The sequence below is a fragment of the Rattus norvegicus genome, chromosome 9 (assembly GCF_021556685.1).
Source record: "Rattus norvegicus strain SHRSP/BbbUtx chromosome 9, alternate assembly SHRSP_T2T, whole genome shotgun sequence".
Lineage (NCBI taxonomy): Eukaryota > Metazoa > Chordata > Mammalia > Rodentia > Muridae > Rattus > Rattus norvegicus.
Window position 1 is genome coordinate 14149202 of NC_141542.1, and position 23214 is coordinate 14172415.

At 40.2% G+C, this 23214-nt stretch overlaps 1 pseudogene; it reads left to right on the forward strand.

The window, feature by feature from the left end:
• Positions 1 to 717: 717 nt before the first annotated feature.
• LOC148003343 (brain acid soluble protein 1-like) lies at positions 718 to 20689 on the forward strand (annotated as a pseudogene).
• Positions 20690 to 23214: the final 2525 nt, after the last annotated feature.

Consider the following 23214-nt stretch of genomic DNA (forward strand, 5'->3'; position numbering starts at 1 on the left):
GGATGTGGGCAGGGGTGAGCAGTGTTGGTGGTCTCTTCCGCTCTGCAGCCTCAGGAGTGCCCACCTGACCAGGCGGTTGGGTCTCTCTCTCACCGGGTCTGGTTAAATACAATCTTAATAACCTTTGCAAGACAGTCAACATAGCACACATGTGTATTGTACACATCCACATCACTTTATAACACACACACACATGCACACACACCATACACACACACACACACACACACACACACACACACACACACACACACACTCAAAGACTCAAAGAGAGAAAGAGATAGAGCAAATACTACCTTTTAAAAGTAGAATTCCTTAAAACGATACATTATCCACATAATATTCTAAAGTGATGGTACCATATTTCTGCTTGAGATATCATTTGAGGATTATTCAGTACCTACCACTGGAAGAAAAAAGGTCTGAAACTTTGATTCATTCTTCGCAGGTAGAGGTACTAAGGGCCCAGAACTAAAGTCCATATACATATGCATTCTTTTCTGTTCATCTTTTGTTTGAAATGTGTGAGTGCCTGCCTGTATGTTTGTTTATACACCTCCTGGAATTGGATTTATAGTTGTGATTTATCATGTAGGTGCCAGGAATTGAATGAACTTGTGTCCTTTGCAAGAGGAACACATGCTCTTAACCACTGAGTTATTTCTCTAGCAGTCACAGTCTTGAAAAATCATAAACACTTGCTATGAAATAGACTGAGTGACTTTCAAGCACATACTTTAAAAAAGTGAAGTGAACTCTTCTCATCGGCTCCTCTGAGGAGAGGAACTCCATGATGGGAGGCAAGCTGAGCAAGAAGGGTTACAATGTGAATGAGGAGAAGGCCAAGGACAAAGACAAGAAGGCTAAAGGCGCGGGCACCGAGGAGGAGGGGACCCCAAAGGAGAGAGAACCCCAGACGGCCGCCCACACCACTGAGGTCAAGGAGAGCGCAGAGAAGCCCAAGGACACTCCAGATGGGGAGGCATGGGCTGAGGAAAAGGAGGCCGACCAACAGGCGGCCGGTAAGGAGGAGGCGCCCAAGGCCCAGCCCGAGAAGAGCGAGGGCGCCACGGAGGAGCAGCCCGAGCCCCAGCCAGTGCCTGAGCAGGAGGCGGCCTGGCCCGGGCCCGCGATGGGCGGCGAGACCCCCAAGGCCGGCGAGGCGAGCGCCGAGCGCCGAGGGCACCCGCGCGCCGGATCGCGCGCCCCAGGAGGGGGGCGAGGCCAAAAAGACTGAGGCTCCCGCCGCTGGCCGCGAGGCGAAAAGCGACGCGGCCCAGGCGGCTTCAGATTCTAAACCTAGCACTGCGGAGCCCGCGCCCTGGTCCACAGAGACGCTCGCGGCCTCTGAGGCGCCCAGTTCCGCGGCCAAGGCCCCCCAGGCACCGGTCTCCAGCTCAGAACAAAGCGTGGCCATCAGAGGTCACTCGCAAAGGACCGGTCTCAAGCTCTCTCTGTCTCTGTATCCTATACTAACTTGTTTCAAATTGGAAGTGAGGCTATGTATTGCCCAAGGGATTAAAAAATTAAAAAAAAAGAAAAGAAAAGAAAAGAAAAAAAATAGGAGGATGTGTCCCATCCGGGGAGGGAGGGAGCGGGGAGCATCCAAATAGTATTTTTGTGGGGAAATATCTAATATACCTTCAGTCACCTTGACCAGTCAGTCCTGGATTTTACAGACCATTGTCTGAAAGTTCATCATCTGTACCTGAACCGCTATCCCCTAGGCTCCATCCTTTAAAAACCCCAGCATCCCTCCTGTGATACAGCTGGGGAGGAGGGTGTTTGATTTTGCCCACAGGGCCAGTGCCAAGGCAATCAGATCTTTATGAAAGCAGTATTTTCTGTTTCTTTTTTAATCTACAGCCTTTTCTTATTTTTTTTTAACGTTTGTGGATGAATGCCAACTTTCAGACGGAGACCACTTAGCTTGTCCACACTGTATCTCAATGCCAGCCCTCCACTCTTCCTCTCCAGATAGTTTTGGGAGTGACAAACATTCTCTCACCTTACTTAGCCTACCTAGATTTCTCATGACGAGTTAATGCATGTCCGTGGTTGGGTGCACCTGTACTTCTGTTTATTGGTCAGTGGAAATGAAAAATAAAAAGTCTGCATTCATTGCAGCTCCAGTTTTCTTCCATCTGTGTCTCAGACCCCAACACACCAGCCATTGGAAAATGGAAAATAAATAAATAAATAAATAAATAAATGTACAATGGATGCATTGAAATTATATGTAAGAGTATAAATGGCATGAAACTAATAAAGCTAAGCAATTAAAAAGTAAAAAAAAAAAAGTGAAGTGAAACATACAAACTGGTGGTTTGAATATGCTTGGCCGAGGAATGGCACTATTAGGCAGTGTGGCTTGGAGGAAGTTTGTCACTATGGGGGTGGGTTTTGAGAGACTGTTCTCTTACCTGCCTGGAATTCAGTCTTCTAGAAGCTTTCAGAAGGCTGTAGAACTCTCAGATCCTCCAGTGTCAAGACTGCCTAGATGCTGGCACGCTCCTGTCTTGATGATAAGGGACTGAAACTCTGAATCTGTAAACCAGCCACAATTAAATGTTGTCCCTATAAGAGTTGTTTTGGTTATGATGTCTGTTTACAGAAGTAAAACCTTAGCTAAGACACAAACAGAAGGGAACAGGTTGCATATGGACATACCTCAAAGGAGAAGTGAGACCAAAACTTCACAAGTATAAATTGAAGATCCTTGGCAAAAAGACAAAACATGTTTAATGGAAGGATTCAGATTCATGAAAATTAAAGATATGCTTCTCTCTAGGCAGAATAATGTGGCAAGAGAAGGAAATTAAAGAAAGCGGTACAAATAGAAAAAGAAGTTAAATTATCTCAATTTGCAGATGATGTGATATTACATTTAAGTGATCCCAAAATGCTACTAGAAAACGTCTAGACAATTTCAGCAAAATGGCAGGACACCACGTCAACTTACAAAATCAGGAGCCTTTCTATACAACACCAACAAATACACCAAGAGATCACGAATATATTCACATTTACAATAGCATCTACAATATAAACTTCAAATACCTAATGAAAGAAATAAGAAAGAAGCTAGAAAGTGAAAAGGTTTAAAATATTTATGCACTGGTAGAATTAATATAGTGAGACTGTCATCCTACCAAAAGTGATTTAAAGCTCAGTGCAATGTTAAAATAAATACCCCCCAAAATTAGTCAAAGAAATAGAAAAATTCTAAAAAATCATACGGAAATAAAAATAACATCAGAAACCAAAGTAATTCTGAGAAAATAGTGGGGAAATTACTAATAAAAAGTTAAAGACACGTCTTGCACCCAAATCCTGTTGGGAAGAGAGCTGCACTTTCAGAAGTACAGACAATCCTGAGAACTCAGGGGAGACCGCCACTTCTGCTCACATTCCTGGCCCAAGAGGACCCTGCCTAGTGCCCTCTGGATACTGGAATATAGGAGCAGTCAATGGCAGGAACCTTCTGGTTTCTGCCTGCACCCAGAAGTGAACTGAACTGGTACCACAGCTCCCTGCACCCAGATCCCATGGAGCAGAGAGCTGGACTCTCAGAAGTGCAGATAATCCTGAGAGCTCAGAGGAAACAACTACTTCTGCCCACATTCCCAATCCCATAAGGACCTGCCTAATGCCCTCTGTGCCCTCTGGACACAGGGACCTAGGAGTAGTCAGAGGCAGAACCCTTCTGGTTTCTGCCTGCCCTGAGAGCCAAAAGCCAGTCAGCAGGAGCACCTACACATTTGAGAACAGACAGAAGACCTACTCTTCTGCTCCAAGCGACCCACCTGGTAGCCTTAGGACACACAAAGTCAGGAGTAGCTCTCTGTTCCCAGATCTGGCTGAAAGAAAACAGGTCTACAGGAGTACTGACACACAGGCTAAAAGGAAGGTCAAGTCACTGTCAGAGACAGAAAGACAAGCTAACACCAGAGAAAACCTGATGGCAAGAGACAAGCACAGGAACCTAAGCAACAGAAACCAAGACTAGTTGGCATCATCAGAAACCAGTTCTCCCACCAAAACAAGATTTAGATTCAAAATCACATCTCAGGATGATGATAGAGGACTTTGAGAAGGACATAACTTCCTTAAAGAAATACGGGCCAACACGGTTGAACAAATAGAAGCCCTTAAAGAGGAAACAGAAAATCCCTTAAAGAATTATAGGAAAACACAACCAAACAGGTGAAGGAATTGAACATAACCATCCAGGTTTCAAAAATGGAAATAGAAACAAAAAAGAAAGCACAAAGGGAGACAACCCTGGAGATAGAAAGCCTAGGAAAGAGATGAGGAGTCACAGATGCAAGCATCACTAACATAATACAAGAGCTAGAAGAGAGAATCTCAGGGGCAGAAGATACTATAGAAAACAGCAACATAACCATCAAAGATAATGTAAAATGCAAAAAGCTCCTCTAGGAAATCTGGGGCACAATGAGAAGATCAAACCAAAGGATAATAGGTATAGAAGAGAGCAAAGATTCCTAACTTAAAGGGTCACTAAATTTCTTCAACAAAATTATAGAGGAAATCTTCCCTAACCTAAAGAAAGAGATGACCATAAACATACAAGAAGCCTATAGAACTCCAAATGGATTGGACCAAAAAGGAATTAACTCTTGTCACATAATAGTCAAAATACCAAATGAACAAAACAATGAAAATGTATTAAAAGCAGTATGGGGAAAAGGCCGAGTAACATAAAAAGGTGAACCTATCAGAAATACAGCAGACTTCTCACCAGATTCTATGAATGCCAGAAGGTCCTGGGCAGATGTCATACAGACCCTAAGAGAACAGAAATGCCAGCCCAGGCTACTATATCCAGCAAAACTCTCAACTAACATAAATAGAGAAACCAAGATATTCAATGAGAAAACCAAATTTACACAATATCTTTCTACAAATCCAGCCCTACAAAGGAGAATAGATGGAAAACTCAAATACAAGGAGGGAAACTACTCCACAGAAAAAAGCAAAAAAGTAATCTCCTTGCAATAAAACCAAAAGAAGAGAGACACACAAACCGAATTCCAGTTTTAAATATGAAAAGAACAGGAAGCAACAATCACTAGTCCTTAATATATCTCAACATCAATGGACTCAATTCCCCCCGAAAAAAGACATAGACTAACAGACTGGATATGTAAAGAGGACCCAGCACTTTGCTGCATGCAGGAAACACACCTCAGAGACAAAGACAGACACTACCTCAGGGTAAATGGCTGGAAAACAAATTTCCAAGCAAATGGCTGGAAGAAACAAGCTAGAGTTGCCATTCTAATATGAAATAAAATTGACTTTCAACCAAATGTCATCAAAAAAGATAAGGAAGGATATTTCATATTCATCAAAGGAATAATCCACCAAGATGAACTCTCAATCCTAAATATCTATGCTCCAAATGCAAGGGCATCTACATTCATAAAAGAAACCTTATTAAAGCTCAAATCACATATTGTATCTCACAAAATAATAGTAGGAGATTTCAACACCCCATTCTCATCAATGGATAGATCATGGAAACAGAAACTAAACAGAGACATAGAGAAACTAACAGAAGTTATGAACCAAATGGATTTGACAGATATTTTTGAACATTTCATCGTAAAACAAATGGATATACCCCTTTCTCAACACCTCATGGTACATTCTACAAAATTGATCATATAATCAGTCACAAAGCAGGCCTCAACAGATACAAGAGGATTGAAATAATCTGACGTATCCTATCAGATGACCACGTGGTAAGGCTGGTCTTCAATAAAACAAAAGTGACAGAGAGCCCACATATACATGGAAGTTGAACAATGCTTTATACTGTGATAACTTGGTCAAGGAAGAAATAAAGAAAGAAATTAAAGACTTTTTAGAATTTAATGAAAATAAAGAAACAACATACCCAAACTTATGGGACACAATGAAAGCAGTGCTAAGAGGAAAACTCATAGTTCTGAGTGCCTCCAAAAAGAAACAGGACATAACATACATTAGCAGCTTGGCAGCATGCCTAAAAGCTCTAGAACAAAAAGAAGCAAATACACCCAGGAGGAGTAGAAGGCAGGAAATAATCAGACTCAGGGCTGAAATCAACCAAGTAGGAACAAAAAAGGAGTATAAAATGCATCAACAAAACCAGAAGATGGTTCTTTGAGAAAATTACAAGATAGAGAAACCTTTAGCCAGACTAACCAGAGGCACAGAGAGCATATCCAAATTGACAAAATCAGAAATGAAAAGGAATTAACAAGGAATTCTGAGGAAATTAGAAAAATCATCACATCCTATTACAAAAGCCTATATTCAACAAAACTGGAAAATCTTGATGAAATGGAAAATTTTGTAGACAGATACCAGGTACCAAAGGAAATCAGGATCAGATAAACCATCGAAACTGGCCCATAACTCCCAAGAAATAGAAGCAGTTATTAAAAGTCCCTCAAATAAAAAGAGCCCAGGACCAGATGGGTTTAGTGCAGAATTCTATCAGACTTTCATACAAGAAAATACTGTCAAACTATTTCACAAAATACAAACTAAAGGAATACTACCCAATTCTTTCTATGAAGCCACAATTATGCTTATACCTAAACCCTTCAGGTATAAAAAGAACTTCAGACCAATTTCCTTATGAAGATCAATGCAATAATAATAAAATTCTCGCAAACAAAATCCAAGAACACATCAAAAAGATCATCCATCATGATCAAGTAGGCTTCATCCCAGAGATACTGGAATGGTTCAATATACCGAAATCCATCAACATAATCCACTATGTAAACAAACTCAAAGAAAAAGAAAACACATGATCATTCCATTAGTTAGTGAGAAATCACTTGACAAAATTCAACACCTCTTCATGAGAAGTCTTGGAAAGATCAGGAAATCAAGATCCATACCTAAACATAGTAAAAGCAACATACAGCAAACCAGTAGCCAACATTAAATTAAATGGAGAAAAACTTGAAGCAATCCCATTAAACTCAGGGACTAGGCAGGGCCGCCCACTCTCTTGCTACTTATTCAATATAGTACTTGAAGTCCTATTCAGAGCAATCAGACAACACAATGAAGTCAAAGGGATACAAATTTCAAAGGAAGAAGTCAAAATATCACCATTTTCAGATGATATGACAGTATACTTAAGTGACCTCAAAAGTTCCACCAGAGAACTACTAAGCCTGATAAACAACTTCAGCAAAGTGGCTGGATATAAAATTAACTCAATGAAAAATCTTCCTCTACTCAAAGTATAATCAGGCTGACAAAGAAATTAGGGAAATGGCACACTTTACAACAGTCATAAATACCATAAAATACCTCGATGTAACTCTAAAAAGGAAGTAAAAAACCCATATGACAAGAACTTCAAGTCTCTGAAGGAAGAAATTGAAGAAAATTTCAGAAGATGGAAAAATCTCCCATGCTCATGGATTGTCAGGATTAATATAGTAAAAATGGCTATTTTGTCAAAAGCAATCTACAGATTCAATGTAATCCCTATCAAAATTCCAACTCAGTTCTTCACAGAATTAGAGGGAACAATTTGCAAATTCATTTGGAATAACAAAAAGCCCAGGATAGTGAAAACTATCCTCAAGAATAAAAGAAGTGCTACGGGAACCACCATCCCTGACCTCAAGCAGTATTACAGAGCAATAGTCATAAAAGCTGTATGGTATTAGTATAGAGACAGGTAGGTAGATCAGTGGAATAGTTCAAAGACACAGAAATGAACCCACACACCTATGGTCACTTGATCTTTGACAAAGGAGTCAAAAACCATCCAATGGAAAAAGGATAGCATTTTCAACAAATGGTGCTTTTTCAACTGAAGTCAGCATGTAGAAGAATGCAAATCAACCCATTATTATCACCTTGTACAAAGCTTAAGTTCAAGTGGATCAAGGACCTCCACATTCACCCAGATACACTCAAACTAATAGAAGAAAAAGTGGGGAAGAACCTCAAAGACATTTTGGGCAGTGCGACAAATTTTCTGAACAGAACACCAATGGTTTATGCTCTAAGATTAAGAATTAACAAATGGTACCTCATAAAACTGCAGAGTTTCTGTAAGGCAAAGGTCACTGATATTAGGACAAAACGGCAACCAACAGATTGCAAAAAGATCTTTAGCAGTCCTTTATCCAATAGAGGGCTAATATCCAAAATATACAAGACTCAAGAAGTTAGACTCCAGAGAGACAAATAACCGTATAAAAATGGGGTCCAGAGCTAAACAAAGAATTCTCAGCTGAGGAATATTGAATGGCTGAGAAGTACCTAAAGAAATGTTCAACATCCTTAGTCATCAGGGAAATGCAAATCAAAACAAACCTGAGATTCCACCTCATGCCAGTCAAAAACTCAGGTGACAATATATGCTAGTGAGGATGTAGAACAGAGGAACATTTCTCTATTGTTTGTGGGATTGCAAACTGCTACAATCACTCTTGAAATCAGTTTGGAGGTTCCTCAAAAAATTGGACATTGCATTACCTGAGGACCCAGCTATACCTCTCCTGGGCATATACCCAAAAGATGCTCTAACATAGAACAAGGATGTATACTCCACTCTGTTCATAGCAGCCTTATTTATACTAGCCAGAAGCTGTAAAAAACCAAGATGCCCTTCAACAGAGGAAATGATACAGAAAATATCATATATCTACATATTGGTATACTACTCACCTATCAAAAACAATGAGTTCATGAAATTCATAGGCAAATGGATGGAACTTGAAAATATCATCCTGCATGAGGTAACCCAGTCACAGAAAAACACACATGGTTTACACTCACTGATAAGTGAATATTAGCCCAAAAGCTCAAATTACCCAAGATACAATATACAGATCACATGAACCTCAAGAAGAAGGATTACCAAAGTGCAGACGCTTCAGTTTTTCTTAAAAGGGGGAACAAAAATATTCATAGGGGGGATATGGAGACAAATGTTGCAGCAGAGACGGAAGGAATGGCCATATGGAGCCTGCCCCATGTGGGGATACAGCATGTGTATGTGTATGTGTATGTGTATGTATATGTATAGGTATAGGTATAGGTATAGGTATATGAATAGGTATAGGTATAGGTATAGGTATATATGTCTCTAACTATTTATAGCCACCAAAACTAGGTTGTTATCTATGAAATCAAGAAGTACATGATGACAGGTCCCTGATACATCTGTCTCCTGAGAGGCTCAAGAAGAACGTGACAAATACAGAGGTGGATGCTTGCATTCAACCATTGAACTTAAAATGGGATCCACATTGGAGGAGTTAGAGAAAGGATTAATGGAGCTGAAGGGGCTTGCAACCCCATAAGAAGAACAAAACCAACCAACCATTGCTCTCAGGGATTAAACTCTATCTAAAGAGTACACATGGACATATCTATGGCTCCAGCTGCATATGTAGCAGAGGATGGCCTTGTGGGCACCAGTGGAAGGAGAAGTCCTTCTTTCTGCCAAGGCAGGACCCCCAATGCAGGGGAATGTCACGGGCAGTGGAATGGGGGTGGTTGGGGAAGGGAAATAATACCCTTATTGAAGAAATGGAGGGGACTGGATAGGGAGCTTTGGGTCAGGGAACTGGGAAAGGGAATAACATTCAACATGTAAGTAAAAAATATCCAATTTTTTAGGAGAAAATAACTTCCAAGACACATTATACAGCTAAAGTAACACTACTATTTTAAAAATTCAGTATCAACAGAGACACAGAGAAACTAACAGAAGTTATGAACCAAATGGACCTAACAGATATCTACAGAACGTTTCATCCTAAAACAAAAGACTATACCTTCTCAGCACCTCATGATACCTTTCCCAAAATTGACCATATAATCAGTCACAAAACAGGCCTCAACAGATACAAGAAGATTGAAATAATCCCATACATCTTATCAAATTACCACAGACTAAGATTGGTCTCCAGTAACAACAAAAATGAAAGAAAGCTTGCATAAACATGGAAGCTGAACAACGTTCTGCTCAATGACAACTTGTTCAAGGAAGAAATAAAGAAATTGAAGACTTTTTAGAATTTAATGAAAATGAAGACACAAAATACCTAAATTTATGGGACACAATAAAACAGTGCTAAGAGGAAAACACGTAGCTCTGAGTGCCTCCAAAAGAAACTGGAGAGAGCGTACATTTGCAGCTTGACTGTACACCTAAAAGCTCTAGAACAAAAAGAAGCAAATAAACCCAAGAGTAGTAGAAGGCAGAAAATAAGCAAACTCAGGGCTGAAATCAACCAAGTAGAAACAAAAAGGACTATGCAAAGAATCAACAAAATCAGGATCTGGTTCTTTGAGAAATTCAACCAGATAGATAAACCCTTAGCCAGACTTATCAGAGCGCACACAGATAGTGTCCATATTAACAAAATCAGAAATGAAAAGGGAGGCATAACAACAGAAATTGAGGAAATTCAAAAAATCGTCAGATCTTACTACAAAAGACTATATCAACAAAACTAGAAAATCTTGATGAAATGGACAATTTTCTAGACAGAAGCCAGGTATCAAAGTTAAATCAGGATCAGATAAACCATCTAAACAGGCCTATAACTGTTAACGTAATAGAAGCAGCCATTAAAAGTCTCCCAATGAATAAAAGCCCTGGACCATGGGTTTAGTACAGAATTTTATCAGCCCTTCATACAAGACCTAATATCAATACTGTCTAAATTATCCCACAAAATAGAAACAGAAGTTGCTCTTCGCAATTCCTGCTATGAAGCCATGATTATGCTTATACCGAAAGCACACAAAGAACCAAAAAAGAAAGAGAACTTAAGGCCATTTTTCCTTATGAGTGTTGAGGCAAAAATACTAAAAAAAATTTTTCACGAATGAATCTAAGAATTTTTCAAAACGACCATCCATCATGATCAAGTAGGCTTCCTCCCAGTGATACAAGGATGGTTCAATATACATCAACCTAATCTTCTATATAAACAAACACAGAAAAAATCACATGAACATCTCATTATATGCTGAGAGTGCATTTGACAAAATTCAACATCCGTTCATCTTAAAAGACTTGGAAAGATCAGGAATTCAAGGCCCATGCCTATACACAGTAAATCAGTATGCAGCAAACCAGTAGCCAGCATTAAAGTAAATGGAGAGAAACTTGAAGCAATCCCCCTAAAATCAGGGACTGGACAAGGCTCCCCACTCTTTCCCTACTTATTCAATACAGGACTTGAAGTCCTAGACAGAACAATCAGACAACAAAAGGAGGTCATAGGGATTCAAATTAGAAAGGAAGAAGTCAAACTGTCACTATTTGAAAATGATATGATAGTATACTTAAGTGAAACCAAAAGTTCCACCAGAGAGTTGTAAGCCTGATTAACAACTTCAGCAAAGAGGCTGTGTATAAAATTAACTCAAACAAATCAGTAGTCTTCCTCTAATCAAAGGATAAACAGGCTGAGAAAGAAATTAGGGAATTGATACCTTCAAAATAGACCCCATATGAACAACAATGCCAACCAACCAGAGCTTCCAGGGACTAAGCCACTACCTAAAGACTATACATGGACTGTCCCTGGGCTCCAACCTCATAGGTAGCAATGAATAGCCTAGTAAGAGCACCAGTGGAAGGGGAAGCCCTTGGTCTGCCAAGACTGAACCCCCAGTGAACGTGATTGATGGGGAGAGGGTAGTAATGGGAGGAGGATGGGGAGGGAAACACCCATAGAGAAGGGGAGGGGGAGGGGCTAGGAGGATGTTGGCCCAGAAACTGGGAAAGGGAATAACAATCGAAATGTAATAAGAAATACCCAAGTTAATAAAGATAAAGAAAAAAATCTATAAAAAAATAGGCACAAATAATAAAAAATACTTTGGTGTGACTCTAACCAAGCAAGTGAAAGATCTGTATGACAGGAACTTCAAGTCTCCTAAGAAAGAAATTGAAGAAGGTCTCAGAAGATGGAAAGATCTCCCATGCTCATGGATTGGCAGGATTAATATTGTAAAAATGGCCATCGTTCCAAGCACAATCTACAGATTCAATGTAATCCCCATCAAAATTCCAACTCAATTTTTCATAGAGTTTGAAAGAGCAATTTGCAAATTCATTTGGAAAAGCAAAAGACTCAGGATAGCAAAAATTATCTTCTACAATAAAATCACTTCTGGGGGAATCACTATCCTTGACCTCTAGCTGTATTACAGAGCAATAGTGATAAAAATTGTATGGTCCTGTCCCAGGTTGCTCCTCAGTTCCTGTGTCCAGAGGTCTCGAGGTGACCTCTTCCTCTTGGGCCAGGATTGTGAGCAGAAGTGGTTGTCTCCCCTGAACTTTCAGGATTGTCTGCACTTCTGAGGTGGACAGCTCTCTCTCCCCCATGTGGTTTGTGTATAGAGAGCTGTGGGACTGGGTCAAATCTGGGTGCAGATGGAAACTGGAAGCAGCACTCTGATTTATAATACCCAGCATCTCAAAAGAACCAGGATATCTTTCAACAGAGGAATGGATACAGAGAATGTGGTACATTTACACAATGGAGTACTACTCAGCTATTAAAAACAATGACTTCATGAAATTCAAAGCAAATGTATGGAAATAGAAAATATCATCCTGAGTGAGGTAACTCAATTACAAAAAAAAAAAAAAAAACCCACACACATGGTATGCACTCACTTATAAGTGGATATTAGCCCAAAAGCTTGGTGTACCCAAGATACAATCTATAGCCTATACGAAGCTCAAGAAGAAGGACCACCAAACTGCAGATGCTTTAGTCCTTCTGAGAAGGTGGAAGAAAAATATTCTTGGAGGAGACACGGAGATGAAGTGTGGAGCAGAGACTAAAGGAATGGCCATTCAGAGCCTGTCCCACCTGGGGATACAGCCCATGTACATACAATCACCAAATTCAAACAATATTGAGATGTCAAGAAGTGCATGCTGACAGGAGCCTGATATAGCTGTCTTGTGAGAGGCTCTTCCAGAGCATGACAAAGACAGAGGTGAACACTCACAGCTAACCATTGAACATAGGATGGGGTCCCCATTGGAGGAGTTAGAGAAGGGATTATTGGAGTTGAAGGGGTTTGCAACCCCATAAGAACAACAATACCAACCAACCAGTGCTCTCAGGGATTAAACCCCTATACAAAGAGTAAACATGGACAGTCCATGGCTCCAGCTGCATATGTAGCAGAGGATGGCCTTATTGGGCACCAGTGGAAGGAGAAGCCCTTGATAATGCCAAGTCTCACCTTGCCCTGCCCCCCACTCAGTGTAGGGGAATGTCAGGACAGGGAGGCAGGAAGGAGTGTGTGGATGGCTGGTAGAATACCCTCATAGACAAAGGGGGGTGGTGGTGGAATAGGCATTTATTGAAGAGAAACCAGGAAAGGGGGATAATACTTAAAATGTACATACAAAATACCCAATAAAAATTCAATATAATAGAATAAAAAGAGACATGTTGATGAATGAAACAGAAGACCCAAACATGAGTACTTGAAAATATATCCATCTGATATTTGATGAAAAGATAAAACCATACACTAAAGAAGAATAGTGTCTTCAGCAAATGATGCTAGGAAACTGAATATCCACATGTACAAAAATGAAAGTAAACCTCTATATATCATCCTGTATAAAAACTAGACTCAAGTGGATCAAAGACCTCAATGTGAATCCTGAAATATTGAAACTGTTTGAGCAGTATCATGCAGGATTTACATGGAAAAAATAATTTTCTGAAAGCTCAATAGGACATTTACCCAGGAATTAATTATTTACCTGGGAATTATGATATCAAAAAACTAAAAACTTCTCTACAGCTAAGGAAACAGTACATTGAGTAAAATAGAAACCCGCAGAATGGGATATAATCTTTGCTACTTATTCTTCTGAAAGAAAGTTAATATCCAAGCTATATAAAGAACTCAGAAAGAACAGTCAAAGGAAACATGAGCTAGGAATTAACAAATGAGCTAAAAAATCTAAACAGAATTTTCAACTCAGGAAACAAACACAACACAGATCAGTTAAAAAAAATGTTCAGTATCTCTGCAATTAGGGAAGTGCACATTGAAACAGACTTGAGATTTCATCTTGCCCCAGTCTGAATGGCTAAGACAACAGATCAACTAGCAAATGTTGAGGAGCTTGTGGGAAGAGGGAACCCTCATTCATTGTTATTCAGAATGAAAATTGGTGCAACCATCCTAGAAATCAATATGGTGATTTCACAAAAATCTTAAAAAATTAAATACAGTATATGATCCATATATACCACTCCTTGGCCTATGCCCAAAGGAAGGAACATGCTACTTCACAATATACTTGTCAGCCATGGTCAGTACACATGGTCATTCACACTAGCTAGACAGTGAAAACCACCTAAGTGTCATGCAACACATGAAAAGATAATGAAATATAGCAATATACACAATAATATTCCAATTAGCCTTAACAAAAACATTAGATCATGAAGTTTTAGGTAAATGGGTAGAACTAGAAAATATTATATTGAATGATGTAACGCAAAATGAGGTAAACCAGACATGTTACATTTCTCTCATCTGTAGTTCTGTCAGATGGGAGTCTACACTTCTTCATGTGTCAGCATGCAACAAGTAACCACAGAAACAAAGAAACTATAAAGGGGCTATTGGGATAAGGGGATTAGGGGTTATGAGAGGAATAGCAAAAGACAGTGATGTGAGGTGAAAACGGAAAAATGAGGGAGGAGAATCCAGCTTCTGGGTACAAAGGAAGGTCAATACAGAAGATGGGGATGAATGACAAATAACATCAAGGTTGTTTGAAAAAGTCTCAAGGAAACATTATTTCATATATATCTAAAATTATAAGCATATAAGTGTATAAGTGTATGAAGCATACAAGTACATGAAGATGCTTAAATTAAAATATGGCACTAGATCTGGCAGTGTGTCCCCTAAGAACCACTGACTAAGAAAAACTTAGTTCCAATACCGGGGACAAGGAATATCCTTTAGAAAAGTTCATCAAGGTAGTCCTTGTAGTAACAGCAAGAGTGTAGTAACTCCTAAAACAATGTAGACTCTGACAGTTGCCCTCAGTTGCCTGTTAGTGAAGATATGTCCCTATTGCAGAAGATACCACACACTTAAGATAGAGGTGTCAGTTGATACAAACTGGATATAATCTGGAAGATTCTTACTGCAGTCTACCTTCCATGGTATCAAAAAATACTAAGTAAGCTGCCAAGGGAGGGAAGTAATTAACAATACTACTCACCTGTGGCACACATGTACCACAACAATGACCAGCATGACAAGATGTCCATAAAGGTACAGGGATTGACACATGTTGGTGATTGAAGATGATGAAAACCCTGCCTGGCACTAGAAGCACAGCCACCTTCCTAGGTGTTGTGTGACAGGACTTTTCCTCATTAGATGCTACACACATGTTTTCTCATACGCTGGAGAGGGAGTCTAAAATAGACCAAAGTATGATGCCACCAAAGTCCAACTTGGTCAACTAATGTTTTATTGGGGTTTCTCATAGGAGTATGGTTGGTAGGTTACTTACAGGAACAGAAATGACTCAAAGCTGCATCACCACCCCAGCGTGAATGACAACTCACAAAAGCTGTGAACCTAAAGCATAGTACGAAGCTTACAGGCCATTCAACAGTGTGGAGAATGTCCTTTCCAAGTGATTGAGTGATTCTCTGGGTCTAAGCATCTTCTGGGCAGTTCTGCTGCTTTCCTCTTTCAGCAGCTGGTCTGATCTCAGTCTTCTTTGTATCCTGACTTGTTTGGTAGTGACACATAGGAACTTTATTGCTACTCTGGGAGAGAGGGAATCTGGCTACCCTAAAGAATATGGTCCCTTTCTGGGTCTTTCTATTTTGAGTTGTTTACTTTTTTGCTTGAGGCGCTTCCCTGCATATCACAATGTTTATAAGTTAGAGGAAACTGTTACACAGTACTAGGGCAAGTGAAGTGATGGATTGTAGAAGAGAATCTACGATCACTACCTTGTTACACCAGCATAATTTCTAACTACATTCTAAATCATATCCTTATATTCACATATAATTATAATTATTACCTTCATCAAAGAAGCTGTTTTTTTTTAAAGCAAATCACACAGATAACAACTGTATCCAATATCACAAAGATCAACTAATTGTACAAAGCCTAGTCCCAGTGTATACAACTATCCAATATCTCCTTATCTATGACTCATGGAGCATCACAGTTGAGATTGAAGAAAGATTTCAAGAGCTAGAAAAACAAGAAGTCGGCTTTGAAGCAGTCTTTTATTATAACAGCTGCTAAACAAAATCTGAACTTAGCAATATCGAAAGACATGCTAATGAGGTAGGGAAAAAGAAATCTGATAGGGTCTCATTCCTGTGAAAGTAACTACAGCCACTTAATGAATGCTGAGGGAAGGCGTCTTTCTCAGGGGTGAGCTAAATAATTGGCTGTCCAGAACAAAGTGGTCAGCCTTGAAGCCCTATATATAGAAACAAGAAAAGAAGACCCGGCAAGTTATTTTTTTTTCTTTCTTTTTTTCTTTCTTTTTTCTGGAGCTGGGGACCAAACCCAGGGCCTTGTACTTGCTAGGCAAGCACTCTACCACTGAGCTAAACCCCCAACCCCCTGGCAAGTTATATTTAGATACTTTGGCATTCACAAACATACATATATATGTTATAATAATTGAGGAAGACGAGCTATTAATTTGAGAGTTGGAAGGCAGGGGAGAACTTACAAGGAGGAAACTTGGGAGGGGCTAGAGGAGAAAGGGAAGAGGGAAAGTGATATAATTATATTTTAATTAAAATGTATAATTAAAATAAAATGTAAGAAAAAAACTCTTATGCTTTAAAAGTGCAGCCAAAAAAGTGAAATAAAACTGAGGAGAATCAGCAACAGGACATGATGAAATATTTGCAAGTACATCAGATAAAACTGTTTGAGCATTATTTAAAGGAGTCTTCAAGTTAGATAATAAAAACAACAAGTAGTCCACTTTAAGAAAAAAAACCAAAAATACTAATCTTCTATATTACGTTTATCTGTGACAGGGAGAAATGTTTCAAGGTATACAATAGAAGAAAGAGAAAGGTGCTTACGTAGACTGACCTGCTTTTCACGAGCCAAAAATGTGCTGAGAAAAGCACATGGCAGGAACAAGGGTGGCAGAGACTTTCTCTTCCTATTCATTATTCAGAAACTTTTCTTGCTCAGGGAAATCACTTGGCAATCAACTATGATTCTGTTTCAAAGTTGTAGCTTTCTCAGTCTTCCTGTGTAACTTATCAAATCCACTGCTTTGATACTTCAAGTCCTTACATTTCATAATATCTTCTCCAGCCCATGTAACATGTACCATTGAGTGAACATATTGCCTTATTCATCAAGGCTACTGTAATTAGTAACACTGGCAGTGGAGTTTTGGCAGGAAAATTGATTTCCAGCCTTTCACTCTGAGGTAGTGTCTGTCTTTGTCTCTGAGGTGTGTTTCCTGTAGGCAGCAGAATGCAGGGTCCTTGTTGTGTATCCAGTTTGTTAATCTATGTCTTTTTACTGGGGAGTTGAGGCCATTGATGTTGAGAGATATTAAGGAATAGTGATTATTGCTTCCTGTTATATTCATATTTGGATATGAGGTTATGTTGGTGTGCTTTTCTTCTCTTTGTTTTGTTGCAAAGACGATTAGTTTCTTGCTTCTTCTAGGGTATAGCTTGCCTCCTTATGTTGGGCTTTACCCTTTATTATCCTTTGTAGTGCTGGATTTGTAGAAAGATATTGTGTAAATTTGGTTTTGTCATGGAATATCTTGGTTTCTCCATCTATATTAATTGAGAGTTTTGCAGGATACAGTAACCTGGGCTGGCATTTGTGTTCTCTTAGGGTCTGTATGACATCAGTCCAGGATCTTCTGGCTCTCATAGTCTCTGGCGAAAAGTCTGGTGTGATTCTGATAGGTCTGCCTTTATATGTTACTTGACCTTTTCCCCTTACTGCTTTTAATATTCTTTCTCTGTTTTGTGCGTTTGGTGTTTTGACTATTATGTGACGGGAGGAGTTTCTTTTCTGGTCCAATCTATTTGGAGTTCTGTAGGCTTCTTGTATGTTTATGGGTATCTCTTTCTTTAGGTTGGGGAAGTTTTCTTCTATGATTTTGTTGAAGATATTTACTGGTCCTTTGAGCTGGGAGTCTTCCCTCTCTTCTATACCTATTATCCTTAGGTTTGATCTTCTCATTGAGTCCTGGATTTCCTGTATGTTTTGGCCCAGTAGCTTTTACCGCTTTACATTATCTTTGACAGTTGAGTTGATGATTTCTATGGAATCTTCTGCTCCTGAGATTCTCTCTTCCATCTCTTGTATTCTGTTGGTGAAGCTTGTATCTACAGCTCCTTGTCTCTTCTTTTGGTTTTCTATATCCAGGGTTGTTTCCATGTGTTCTTTCTCGATTGCTTCTATTTCCATTTTTAATTCCTTCAACTGTTTGATTGTGTTTTCCTGGAATTCTTTCAGGGATTTTTGTGACTCCTCTCTATGGGCTTCTACTTGTTTATTTATGTTTTCCTGGAATTCTTTCAGGGATTTTTGTGACTCCTCTCTATGGGCTTCTACTTGTTTATTTATGTTTTCCTGGAATTCTTTCAGGGATTTTTGCGAATCCTCTCTGTAGGCTTCTACTTGTTTATTAATGTTTTCCTGTGTTTCTCTAAGGGAGTTCTTCACATCTTTCTTGAAGTCCTCCAGCATCATGATCAAATATGATTTTGAAACTAGATCTTGCTTTTCTGGTGTGTTTCGATATTCTGTGTTTGCTTTGGTGGGAGAATTGGGCTCCGATGATGCCATGTAGTCTTGGTTTCTGTTGCTTGGGTTCCAGTGCTTGCCTCTCGCCATCAGATTATTTCTAGTGTTACTTTGTTCTGCTATTTCTGACAGTGGCTAGACTGTCCTATAAGCCCGTGTGTCAGGAGTGCTGTAGACCTGTTTTCGTGTTTTCTTTCAGCCAGTTATGGGGACAGAGTGTTCTCCTTTCGGGCGTGTAGTTTTTCCTCTCTACAGGTCTTCAGCTGTTCCTGTGGGCCTGTGTCTTGAGTTCACCAGGCAGGTCGCTTGCAGAAGAAAAGTTGTTCTTACCTGTGGTCCCGAGGCTCAAGTTTGCTTGTGGGGTGTTGCTTATGAGCTCTCCGGGGCGGCCGCAACCAGGAAGATCTGCGCTGCCCTTTCCAGGAGCTTCCGTGCACCAGGGTTCCAGATGGCGTTTGGTGTTTTCCTCTGGAATCAGTAATGTGTGCAGAGTGCAGTCTCTTCTGGTTTCCCAGGCATGTCTGCCTCTCTGAAGGTTTAGCTCTCCCTCCCACGGGATTTGGGTGCAGAGAACTGTTTATCTGGTCGGTCCCTTCAGGTTCTGGGGGTGTCTCAGACGCAGGGGACCCGCTGCTGCTGTGCCCTTATCCAAGGGAACTCAGAGGCCATATACAGTTTCCTCTTGAGCCAGGGATGTGGGCAGGGGTGGGCAGTGTTGGTGGTCTCTTCCGCTCTTCAGTCTCAGGAGTGCCCTCCTGTCCAGGTGGTGAGGGCTCTCTCCCACGGGGTTTGGGAGCAGAGACCTGCTGTGGGCAGGGATCCGCAGGTTTGGGACTCCCACTAAATACCGGAAGTGTACGGTCCTAGAGGAATTTTGCCTCTGTGTGTCTTGAGTTCACCAGGCAGGTCACTTGCAGCAGAAAAGTTGGCCTTACCTGTGGTCCCGAGGCTCAAGTTTGCTCGTGGGGTGTTGCTTATGAGCTCTCCGTGGCGGCCGCAACCAGAAAGATCTGTGCCACACTTTTTGACCCATTTTTTTCTTCTTGTACAAAGCTCAATTCCAAGTGGATCAAAGATCTCCTCATAAAACCATATTCACTGAAACTAATAGAAGAAAAATGGGGAAGAGTCTTGAACACATCGGCACAGGGGAAAGTTTCCTGAACAAAACACCAATGGCTTATGTCTAAGATCAAGAATTGACAAATGGGACCTCATAAAAATGCAAAGCTTCTGTAAGGCAAAGGACACTGTGGTTAGGACAAAAATGGCAACCAACAGATTGAGAAAAAGATCTTTACCAATCCTATATCTAATAGAAGGCTACTATCTAATATATACAAAGAACTCTTCAAAGTCTTTAGAGAACCAAATAATCTTATTAAAAAAATGGGGTCTAGAACTAAACAAAGAATTCTCAGTTGAGGAATACTGAATGGCTGAAAATCACCTAAAAAAATTTCAGCATCCTTAGTTGTCAGGGAAATCAAAACAACCCTGAGATGGTGAGGATGTGGGGAAATAGGAACACTCCTCTATTGTTGGTGGGATTGCAAGCTGGTACTGAAAGGAAAATTATACGAATTTAAGGTTTAAAAATATTAAAACTAAAAGAGTAAGCCCCAAAAGCCATATACTCAGGGCTAAGCCCTGCTGCCAGGAATAACAGGCCATAAAGATAAAGAAAAGGAATGCAAGAGAACTACTTTGCTTATCACCCTGTGTGAGTAACTGTTCTTTGTTCTGCCCCTGTGATGTTTATTTAAGCCCCTACTTGTGCTTTCCAGCCATTGTGTCCTGCAGAGAGCACTCCAGGAAACCCGTGGCCCAAGCCTAACCAGAGGTGTTTCAAATACAGATGCTTCATCAATTCTGACAAACTTTAAAAAATAATGAGGACCTGAAGACCCTGATTTAGTAGCTCTCCTGATTTAGTAGCTCTGTTCCAGGAACCAGGGGGCCATAAATTCTTCTGGGTCCCCTTATCTCCTGGAGCCATAAACCAGTCCTGTGACTTGGGTGCATCCCCCTTTGACATCCCCATCCCCTGGGCTCACAGCCTCTGCCTTTAAATGCTCTTTCTCCCAGCCTCTCAGGGGTCGACATCTCTGTCTCCTGCGGGATACCTGTTGGCCGGAGATCTCTGTAATATGTCTCCTTAATAAACCTCGCCTTTATTTATTACATCCAAAATGGTCTCTCTGTGTCTGGGGTCTGAGATTTCCCAAGACTTGAGTAAGGGTCTCTCTGCGTGGGATCTTTCAGTACAACCACTCGGAAGAGGGGGTGGATAAGGGATAACATTTGAAATGCAAGTACGTAAAATATCCAAGAAAAATAAAATTAAAAGAAAACAAAACACCCCCCCAAAATGTTAGTGACTATAAGATGCTTGATTTATACCAGTTTTAATAAAAAGGAAGAAGAAGAAGGAGGAGGAGGAGGAGGAGGAGGAGGAGGAGGAGGAGGAGGAGGAGGAGGAGGAGGTGGAGGAGAAGAAGAAAGAAAGAAAGAAAGAAAGAAAGAAAGAAAGAAAGAAAATCACCTACAAACTCGCATACTTGCAAATCTTTTAGAGGCATTGTGTTTTGTTTTGTTTTTAATTCAGAATTCCTCTTCCCAAATAACTCTAACTTGCTTAAAGTTGACAATAAAGTAGCCAGGATACCGCTGAGCCTTGAAAGAATTACAAAATTGAGACTGTACGTTTGAGATTGTGAAAGCAGCCAGTCACAAAAGAACCTGAGTGACTGTACTTGCAGGAAATGTGGAGAATTGACAAATCTATTTCCAGTTTTAAAGAGTCATAGATGAGTCATGTGGGGGATGGAAGGACTCAGAAGGTAGATGAAGACCACAGGATTTTTTTGAGAAGTGATGACAGTATTTTAACATGGAAGGAGGCAAAAACCTGTGAACATACTGAAAATCCCTCAACTCATACATTTTGATCATATTCTTTTCCTCCCCCAAATACTCCCAGATTATCTTCAAAGTACTTTTATTTCCTTGTCTTAAAAACAAAACAAAACCAAAATGTAAAAGTACAGATTCAATTAAGCAAAGTGAAGTCATTCTTAGGTTTCAAACCTGGGACAATGGCTGAGATGTCTATTTAACATATCAAAGCAGATGCTGCCTATTAGGATCTCCACACAACCCTCAATCTTAACTTGTTATAGAGTTCTAATGGGTGCAGACCCTGCTGTACCCTGAACTTTTCAGCCCAGAGGGCTCTTTATACCTTTGGGCCTCCTGCTGCAGTGCCTGTCTTGTCTGTCTCCCCCCCCCACCCCCCGTGGACCCCCCCCCCCCCGGTTCCTTGTTTACTCACATGGCAAAACTCAAGCTGGTCTTGTCCTCACTGAACTCTCCCATTTGTTCCTGCCTCTGACTATGCTCTTCTCAATATCTACAATAAATCTCCTCCAACATTTCATTCTCTCTCTCTCTCTCTCTCTCTCTCTCTCTCTCTCTCTCTCTCTCTGTCTCTCTCTCTCTCTCCCTCCTCTTAACCCTCCCTCCCCCCTCTTTTTTCTCTTTCTTTTTTTTATTCATCCATTTTGTATTGGGTCACTATTCTTGAAGATGAAGCCTGTCCTACAGAGTGATTGATACATCCAGTTTCACTCCACTGAAGAAAACTCATTTTCCCAGTTCTAGCAGTTACCAATTTTAAGTAGCTTCTAATTAGGGATGCTACTTTGGGTCTATTTCTCCCCTGTGCTAGGATTTTGGTCTGGCTTAACGTTGTCTTTTGCATGTAGTCAGGGTCATTCTCTTTGAGTGCTTGTGCACCTTCCCTATTGTCTGGAAAATACTTCTTTGTTGGACTCATCGACTATTTCAGTCTCTTTCTACCTCCTTTCCTTCATAGATTACTGAACCTTGAGAGGAGTTGTTTCACAGAGTCATCCTATTTGGGGCCAAATGCTCCAAATCTCTTACTCTTTGCACGTTGTCCACTTGTAGTGTCTCTTAACTACTGTCTACTGCAAGAAGCTTCTCTTGTGAGGGTTGAGTGATGCAGTTGTCTACATCATTAGGAGTCATCCTATTGCTGTGTTCACTTAGCAGAAAAATATAAAGTTTTCCCCTAGTAATCATGACCTATTTTACCTCGGGTTATTGATCATGAACAGTGCCAAATATGGCTTCTATTCTCTTGGAGCAGGCCATAAATTCTATCCAAGCGGTTGGTTATTAGCATAACATATTAGACCAGAAAGTATACCTTGCATTGAGGTTGCTATTATAGCTCACAGAATTTTTAGTGTTCTTTGTATGTATGTCCAATGCTAGTATAGCTGGCTCTTTTGCTAGATCTATTTTCTGCTTTTTGAGAAATCTTCATATTGATTT